This window comes from Centropristis striata, chromosome 10, assembly GCF_030273125.1.
Source record: "Centropristis striata isolate RG_2023a ecotype Rhode Island chromosome 10, C.striata_1.0, whole genome shotgun sequence".
Lineage (NCBI taxonomy): Eukaryota > Metazoa > Chordata > Actinopteri > Perciformes > Serranidae > Centropristis > Centropristis striata.
Window position 1 is genome coordinate 20933347 of NC_081526.1, and position 9917 is coordinate 20943263.

General features: G+C 41.7%; 1 long non-coding RNA gene across 1 annotated transcript; it reads right to left on the reverse strand.

Annotated features, from left to right (window-relative positions):
• Positions 1-3222: 3222 nt before the first annotated feature.
• LOC131979371 (uncharacterized) lies at positions 3223-4420 on the reverse strand. The gene is made up of 3 exons (XR_009395045.1): positions 4395-4420; positions 4248-4309; positions 3223-3869 (listed from the first exon to the last, which is right to left on the reverse strand). It is a non-coding gene; the product is annotated as an uncharacterized LOC131979371 (long non-coding RNA).
• Positions 4421-9917: the final 5497 nt, after the last annotated feature.

A 9917-nucleotide genomic window follows, 5' to 3' on the forward strand; every position in this document is an offset into this window, starting at 1 on the left:
TTGCCGAGACAATACATCCCACCTCACAGGTGTGGCATATCAAGATGCTGATTAGACAGCATGATTATTGCACAGGTGTGCCTTAGACTGGCCACAATAAAAGGCCACTGTAAAATGTTCAGTTTTATCACACAGCACAATGCCACAGATGTCGCAAGTTTTGAGGGAGCGTGCAATTGGCATGCTGACAGCAGGAATGTCCACCAGAGCTGTTGCCCGTGAATTGAATGTTCATTTCTCAACCATAAGCCGTCTCCAAAGGCGTTTCAGAGACTTTGGCAGTACGTCCAACCGGCCTCACAACCGCAGACCACGTGTAACCACACCAGCCCAGGACCTCCACATCCAGCATGTTCACCTCCAAGATCGTCTGAGACCAGCCACTCAGACAGCTGCTGCGACAATCGGTTTGCATAACCGAAGAATTTCTGCACAAACTGTCAGAAACCGTCTCAGGGAAGCTCATCTGCATGCTCGTCGTCCTCATCGGGGTCTCGACCTGACTCCAGTTCGTCGTCGTAACCGACTTGAGTGGGCAAATGCTCACATTCGATGGCGTCTGGCATGTTGGAGAGATGTTCTCTTCACAGATGAATCCCGGTTTTCACTATTCAGGGCAGATGGCAGACAGCGTGTGTGGCGTCGTGTGGGTGAGAGGTTTTGTGATGTCAATGTTGTGAATCGAGTGGCCCATGGTGGCGGTGGGGTTATGGTATGGGCAGGCGAGACAATCCATCCCACCTCACAGGTGTGGCATATCAAGATGCTGATTAGACAGCATGAATATTGCACAGGTGTGCCTTAGACTGGCCACAATAAAAGGCCACTCTGAAATGTGCAGTTTTGTTTTAATGGGGGGGTCTGGGGGGGTCAGAAAATTGGTCAGTATCTGGTGTGACCACCATTTGCCTCACGCAGTGCAACACATCTCCTTCGCATTGAGTTGATCAAGTTGTTGATTGTGGCCTGTGGAATGTTGGTCCACTCCTCTTCAATGGCTGTGCGAAGCTGCTGCATATTGGCAGGAACTGGAACACGCTGTCGTAGACGCCGATCCAGAGCATCCCAAACATGCTCAATGGGTGACATGTCCGGTGAGTATGCTGGCCATGCAAGAACTGGGATGTTTTCAGCTTCCAGGAACTGTGTACAGATCCTTGCAACATGGGGCCGTGCATTATCATGCTGCAACATGAGGTGATGGTCGTGGATGAACGGCACAACAATGGGCCTCAGGATCTCGTCACGGTATCTCTGTGCATTCACAATGCCATCAATAAAATGCACCTGTGTTCGTCGTCCATAACATACGCCTGCCCATACCATAACCCCACCGCCACCATGGGCCACTCGATTCACAACATTGACATCACAAAACCTCTCACCCACACGACGCCACACACGCTGTCTGCCATCTGCCCTGAATAGTGAAAACCGGGATTCATCTGTGAAGAGAACATCTCTCCAACGTGCCAGACGCCATCGAATATGAGCATTTGCCCACTCAAGTCGGTTACGACGACGAACTGGAGTCAGGTCGAGACCCCGACGAGGACGACGAGCATGCAGATGAGCTTCCCTGAGACGGTTTCTGACAGTTTGTGCAGAAATTCTTCGGTTATGCAAACCGATTGTTGCAGCAGCTGTCTGAGTGGCTGGTCTCAGAAATCTTGGAGGTGAACATGCTGGATGTGGAGGTCCTGGGCTGGTGTGGTTACACGTGGTCTGCGGTTGTGAGGCCGGTTGGACGTACTGCCAAATTCTCTGAAACGCCTTTGGAGACGGCTTATGGTTGAGAAATGAACATTCAATTCACGGGCAACAGCTCTGGTGGACATTCCTGCTGTCAGCATGCCAATTGCACGCTCCCTCAAAACTTGCGACATCTGTGGCATTGTGCTGTGTGATAAAACTGAACATTTTACAGTGGCCTTTTATTGTGGCCAGTCTAAGGCACACCTGTGCAATAATCATGCTGTCTAATCAGCATCTTGATATGCCACACCTGTGAGGTGGGATGGATTGTCTCGGCAAAGGAGAAGTGCTCAATATCACAGATTTACACAGATTTGTGAACAATATTTGAGAGAAATGGTTATTTTGTGCATATGGAAAAAGTTTTAGATCTTTGAGTTCATCTCATAAAAAATGGGAGCAAAAACAAAAGTGTTGCGTTTATATTTTTGTTCAGTGTATGTATGTATCTGATGTACAGTGTGACCGTTGTTTGGAGGCTCGGCTTATTTCCATTTTTATCTTTGATTTGTTCCTCATTGATTCTTTTATTTTTTCTCATTTAGTATTCATTGTGGTTTAACAATGCTCGTGCAGACACCCTATCAATATGTCGACCTAATTACAACAGCCAATAAAACAACCCGGGCACAAACATAATTATGAAACATGGTGTCGTTACAGGAGGAAGATGGAGCGGGACAAGAACAAGAATAAACTGAACTCCACTCTCTATCGACCGGAAAAAAACTCTAAAAGAATTCAAGTGTCCCCCTCCGTCGCACTAAATCTCCTCTGTGGCTTTATTTAATTCCTGCTTTAATTAAATTCTCTGCTCACAAAGTAACAGAGAACTGATTACTGATGTGAAACATGATGGTGGAGGTACCGTATCATGTTTAATGAGCATGATGTGATGAGGATTAATACACTGATGGAGCTGCACTTTGTCCTCAGTTTACACTAACAGCTGTATTTACCCAGCAGGCTGAGACGTCATGAAACATCCCAAAACTAACTCTGACAAAGTCCTCATCAATAAATATAAAGTCAGACGACTCTCACGACAATAAGGTTGGAAAAGAAGCGAACAGACAACAACAACACTACAAATCAGGCCACAAGGCAGTTCAATATCCTGCACTTTCTAACACAGAAAGCATCGGATAGAACTTAAGAGATTGAAGGTGAACAAACTGCTGAATAAAGGTGAGGAAACAGAGAGGGCTTTCAGGGATCTATAGGAGGAAATGGGTATTTTTCTTGCTCTGGGTGTTCTGCATAGAGCTGTTTGTATATCTTCTGATCCAAGTCTCAAGTCTTTGGGATGTGACTTGAAAGTCAAACATTTTTCCATCTATCAATGCTCGTATGGAAGTTACAATAGCACACTTGCCAAAATCACACCATTATGTAGCATATATTAAATGTACAGTTTAAGGTATTAATAATAATAATAGTAGTAGTAGTAGGCTAGATAAACAGAAGATATAGATTCGGCTCAGGAAGGAAATGGAGGACTGGAAACACCACACAGAGACCAGAATTGAGTTGCAAAAAGGGTACCATATATTAGAAACACAAATAAATATAACAGAAAATTACTGTAACAATAACTTACAGAAAATATATAATTGTATTTAGATAAAATAAATAACTCAACTATTTAAGTTGGATAAAGGTAATTCACAGAAATTATATAATTGTATTTCAAGTAAAATACATAACTCAACTACTGAGGTTGGATAAAGAACAAAAAAAAAAATCAATGCAAGATTAACCCACAATTGTTGGACACCATAGGCTGCAATCAGAATTTTGTAAAACACATGTCATCATTCAACAATTAAATACATAAATTATGACCCAGCATCCCCGTCCCAAAGTTCACAAAAAGTTCCACGTTGCCAGTAACGGAAGAGGAGTCTGCGTGTGTGTGTTAAGGAGCAGAGGGGGGAATAGTGTGTGGAAGTGTGGGGTGCAAGGTTCTGGCTGACTCCAATGGAGCCTCCTACCCGGCCCGGCAGGAGTAGTGGGAACTGGGGGAATTGCTGGTGAATATTTCAGTCGAAGCTCTTGGGTAGCTCGCCATCACAATCATCTAATCACTTTCATCATCTCCATTGACACCTGGCCTACATGAAACAAGGCCAGAGCAACAATAAATCCCATGTGTACACATCTCTTAATACTAATTGTGGGAAAAAGTATTTAAATAAATGCAACTTCAAATTAATACAAAATACTTCAGAAGTGCATAAATTATTCAAAATCAAATACAAGTAAAGGCACCTTTTGTTAGCTGACATATCATATTTATCACAATAAATATACATACATTCATAGATCAGACCATACATCAACATTGTCATGATTAACATTGTCATGAACCAATCTCTTAAGAGTCTGCCAGAGGCTAACATAAGCTAACTGGCAAAATGCTAGCGGCCGCTATAATAATACCCGTTAGCATTAGCATAGCTAACATGCTACAATCGCTAATTAACACTCACCAGTTCAGTATGGACGGATTTCAACCCCAAAACCCCGCAGCGGACCCAGCGGCAGTCGGCTCCTATGATTTTAAAGGACGTCACATAAACCAGCAAGTATATAATATATAATTCGGCGGAGAATTTGCAACAAACAATTCACCTCACCTGCAGCACAGACGGATCAGACGCGAGTGGCTCAATGCGAAGAGACCGGAAGCTACCGCAGCTTCCTCTAAAAATAGACTGCCGTGACTGGCGGCAACCCGTCACGTGAGCGTTACGTCACTATCGCGGGAGTACAGGTAACACCGCGATATTAATGACGAAATTGAAAGGAAAGGAGAAAAAGCTGCTTTATGCACCTGGGTTACAATAAACTTCATTATCATAGAGGAAATTTGGTGCTTTAATTGTAGTCTCATCCTTAAAATGACAATTTATATATCAATGTCAATCATTGTGTGAAGAAACAACAGCAAAAATACATCAAAATATCCTTTACAAACTTTCACACAACTCGTGCAGTTTAATGTATAAGTCTCATTTATGCAGTTGCATGCTCAGTATTTCTCAAACGTGTGGATTGATGGCTGAGACAAACACAAAACTTTAACCAAGGAAACAGCTGATCCAACAAGTTCTCCAACATAAACGGCAGGAGAGGTCGTGTGTCAGTACCGCAAATTACGCCACGTAGGCATGTAACGCGGCTCTAAAAAATAGCACACACATACAGTCCAAGGTTGTAAAAAAAAGACTGCAGTTTATGTGGATTTATGTTGTAAAACCATTGACCTTAGGTCTAGGGCAAACAACGTCTGGTTAGGGTGTTTTAAAAGACGGTTTAAACAGTACATAAATGTACATAAATGCTGGAAGTTAAGTAGTTACAAGGGTCAAGTGACTGCCACAATTTACGTAAAAAACATACAAGTTATGTTCAAAAACGTGATTCACATAACTTAAGGTAAAAAAGATTTACTCTTGTTTTCATACGGGACTCGAACACTGCTCTCCTGGGTGGAAGTCCACTGCTTGTTTGACTCATCCGCCACCCCAGCTTCCAATTGAATGCGGGAATCCGCCCTTTTAAACTTTGCTTGGCTGTCAATCACTACTATGTCAGCCAGATGGCAGCGGACGCATTATAGTGGACGGTGAAGTTCGTAAATATAGCTCGTTTTTCGCTGCCTGTACACACAACCTTATTGACGATATTGATGTTTTTGACAGGAGAAAAGGCTGACTGATCAAGAACCGTGTGAAACCAAATGCCTGCTTTCAGTTTTTCACTTAATAAACACATCTATGAGGAAGCAACACAATGTTAAAAGGAATATAGGTTAGCTATTTGGTGAGTGGTAGGGGAGGCAGAGGATCTTTCAATCAGGAGACTGGTGGCGGTCCGATTGAAGCATGTTATGCCTGGAAGAAGAGTTTTTTTAAGCCGATTTCTTTTCCCCAAACTTTAGGACAGTGGTTTTGTTTCCTAACCTTCAGGAAGTGGTTTTGTTGCCTTAAAACAAACTGTTTAACAGCATTAAAAGAGATTGTGATGTCTGACACAACATTGTGATGCAGTAATGGTCACATGATGAAAACAGCACTGGTAAATATGTCACATTTAGTCGGATATCTTACGAATCATGCTGCAAAAGTTTTCGTATGAAATCATACAAAGCCCTTAAGACCATGTTAAATCACAAGCACATGTTTAAAACTGCAGCTGGAAATACATTCTACTTGGAAGATAATTGACAGCACAGTTTGATTGTATGGGAGTGTAGCTTTCCAGAGACTGGGTCGTGTGAGGACTTATTTAGACCACGAGGGATCCTGCTGCACTAAAAGGTTTTGGTAAATCTCCACCACATGCCAGGGACAGCTGTTCAAGACCAACACACCATAGTGAAGAACACTGGCTATGTTGTGCTTCTACAGTGGCTTGCGAAAGTATTCATACCCCTTGGATGTTTCACCCTTTTGTTGCTTTTACACATGAAATCATGGTCAATATAAAAAAAGAATAAAAAAGAATATTTTAAAAGAATTTGCAAAAAAAACCTATTTAATATGAAAGTGAAAACAGATTTTTTACAAAATAATGTAAATTAATAAAAAACTATATAAGTTTAAATTAATTATTGCATAAGTATTCATCCCCTTTAAAGTAACTGACCTAATTAAACAGAGGTCCAGCTAGTTGATGCAGTAGTGTCACAGTTAGTGAAATGGAGATCACTTGAGTGCAGTTGATGTGTGTCAAATGATCGTAGTATAAAAACATCTGTGTCTGGGAGGTCCAGTCTCTGGTTCATCACTATTCCTGCTACAATTGCAACATGAAGACAAAAGAACACTCCTAGCAACTCAGAGAAAAGATCATTGAACAGTATAAGTCAGGAGATGGCTACAAAAAAATTTAAACTCACTGGACATCCTGCAGAGTTCAGTTAAACCATCATTAGGAAATGGAAGCAGTATGGCACTTTAAATCTGCCTAGAGCTAGCTTTCCTCAATCTGAGTGACCTGACAAGAAGAAGACTGACCCTGCAGCCTTCCAGGACCTGCTGCTGAGAAGCATTCCCAGACCATGATGCTGCCACCACCATGCTTCATGCTGGAGATGGTGCGTTTGTGGTGATGTGCAGCGTTTGGTGTTCGCCAAACATAGTGTTTAGTCTGATAGACAAAAAGGTCAGTTTCTGTCCCATCAGACCGTAGAACCTTCTTCCAATTTACCCTGGAGTCTCCCACATGCATTTGGGTGAATTCCAGGTGAGATTTCATGAGCTTTTTTTCTCTCCCATACAGCTCCGACTGGTGAAGAACCAGGCAACAGTTGTTGTACCCTCTCACTACTGCGGGACCGGTGCTTTCTGTCAGATCGGTCACGGCTTCGCCTCCTCTCCCTCTCCCTGTCCCTGCTGCTCCGTTTGCGTTCCCTCTCCCTGTCCTTGTCTCTGCTCCTGGACCTCCGGCGATCCCTGGATCGGCTCCGTTTCCTGTCTGATGTTCGACTGGAGTGGCGGCTGTGAGAGTGGCTCTGGCGTACCCTCCATTCCCTCCATTCCCTGTCTCTATCTCTGTCCCTCTTCCTCTCTTGCTCCCGCTCTCTCTCTCGTTCCTTCTCTTTTTCTCGCTCCTTCTCCCTTGCGATCTCCTTTTCCTCCTCCTCTTCGTGCTTTGTATGTACAGGCTCTCCTATCTGAGCCACCAAAGCTTATGACTCCTTCAGAGTGGCCGTAGGTGTCTTGTTGACTTCCCTCTACAGTCTTCTTCTTGTCCGGCCACTCAGATTGTGAGGACGTCTAGCTCTAGGCAGAACAAGTGCCATACTGCTTCCATTTCTTAATGATGGTTTAACTGAACTCTGTGAGTTGAAATTTTTTTTTAGCCATCTCCTGACTTGTACTGTTCAATGATCTTTTGTCTGAGTTGCTAGAAGTGTTCTTTTGTCTTCATGGTACAATTGTAGCAGGAATAGTGATGAACCAGAGACTGGACCTCCCAGACACATGTTTTTATACTACGATCACTTGACACACATCAACTGTACTCAGGTGATCTCCATTTCACTAACTGACACTGCTGCATCAATAAGCAGGACCTCTGTTGAATAAGGTCAGTTACTTTAAAGGGGATGAATACTTATGCAATCATTTATTTTACCTTATATATTTGTAATAATAACATTATTTTGTAAAAATCTGTTTTCACTTGCCAAATTATATTGTCCATGATTTCATGTGTAAAAGCAACAAAAGGGTGAAACATCCAAGGGGACATATTTTTGCAAGCCACTGTGTATAATGTTTACCACAGCATTTTTTCTGACTCTGATCTAACCCAATTAATTTCCTAAATTTGACCTTATTGTAACCTATAATGTTACAAATAAGGTGCACAATGAGGTAAATTAAGCAGTGATGCAGACGACATTTCTCCATATCTGCCTCATTCATGATGATTCATTTTGAGAAATCCCAGTAGAGGAAACAGGATTTCTCCTCTGAGTCAAGTTTGTCACAGTGTCCACAAACACATTCTGTTCTTTGAACCCTGTGTGCCAGCAGAGATATATTCCCTCCTTCTGCTCCTTGCTGTGGACTCTCTCAGGTAAGTTTAGTGACGCTGAGTCTGAGTTGTGCGTATCACATAGTCTTATGAACGTTGCGACTGTGGCTGACGTGTTCATGCAGTATTAAGGACGTATGTGGTGTCAGCTCAGTATTAACAGTTCCCTCTGCTGAGTTTTGACTCATCTTCTCACTGTGACTGTGTGTTTGCACTGTTGTGTCTGCGTATGTGAGGAAATTAGTTTGTTCTTCTGGGTATTTCCTCTAAATCTGGCTGCTAGCTGCAGGAGTGAATTGACTGAACTGACACAAAAATATATGAAAAATCAATGCAGATCCTTACACAAGTCACCTTAAAATTAATCAAATATTCACAAAATAAACCTAACTACAAGGTCCAGTAGCAGCTGTTTTGGAGCTTTTCATTATCACTCATAATCTTCCTCAGTATCTTTGAAATTGGACTTCATCTGCTGAAGAAGACTGTGTGATATGATTGAAAGCTCCAGAGTGGATATAAGAATTTAGTTGAGACTTTCACCTACTCAATATGAAGCATATCTAACAGGTATTACTATAGATAGAGAAGGTTATCTGTCATAACACTATTGGATGAATTTGAGCAAATTTGCATTTCAGTCTTATAAAATGAGTTCTCATTTTATGAAAGTCAGTCTGAGACATTTTGTAGAAGCCTTTTGGTAGTTTAACGGCTTACAATTGGCATAATAATTCAAGTAGTTAGATCCCTTTTTGCCTTTTTTTGTGTGTGGTTAAATAGAAACTATTTTGAGCCATAAAAAGGAATGCATTTTAATGTTCTTTAATTGAACCCGCTTTGACCTGTCTCGCATTTGTCAGGAGGCAACCACACACAAAACCTTTCACCTTTGTGTAGTGCATGCAGCCCATTTTTTATAGAACAGTGAAAATGTCAGAGGAAAGTAAACAAAACAGTAGAGATTATTAATTTGGAGCTGAGCACTTTTGGTTGCTTATTATTATCATTACCTTTTACTATAACAGCCAATAGTGGAAGAAGACATCCATCAAAGTTTCTGCAGAAATTGACCTGGTGGCTACATTTTTAACTTTCAAATATAAAAGTTATTTATATGCAGTTCAGCCCGGACTCCAGGAAACCCGCAGAGCTAAATGGCCTCATAAACAAGATTTTAGTGCAGAACACAGTCCCATTGTTGCTATTTTGTACCACATTGTTTCAAATGACTCATGACTTGGCAGTGATGCCATCATTTGACTGTTTAACTAGAAAACTAAAACAGCATTCAACATATCAAAGCATCTTCATCTGGGTGTATTTGTAATGTGCGGCAGTTTATTAATACTGCTAAACTATTTATGTTGTTATCTGCCTCTCTCCTCTTCACACACACACACGCACTTCATTAATAAATTGTTTTGATGAATCGATGTGTTGAGATTATGTAAAGCCTGGCTGAGTTTCTATCGAGCGTTCGCTCTCCAGCGTTTACGAGAACTCATAAAATCAACTTTAAAAGGTACCTATTCAGCAGCAGGGGAAACTGCTGCCTTAAAATAAAATAAAAAGTATAACTGTATTAATGAAAAACAGTGCAAATAAAA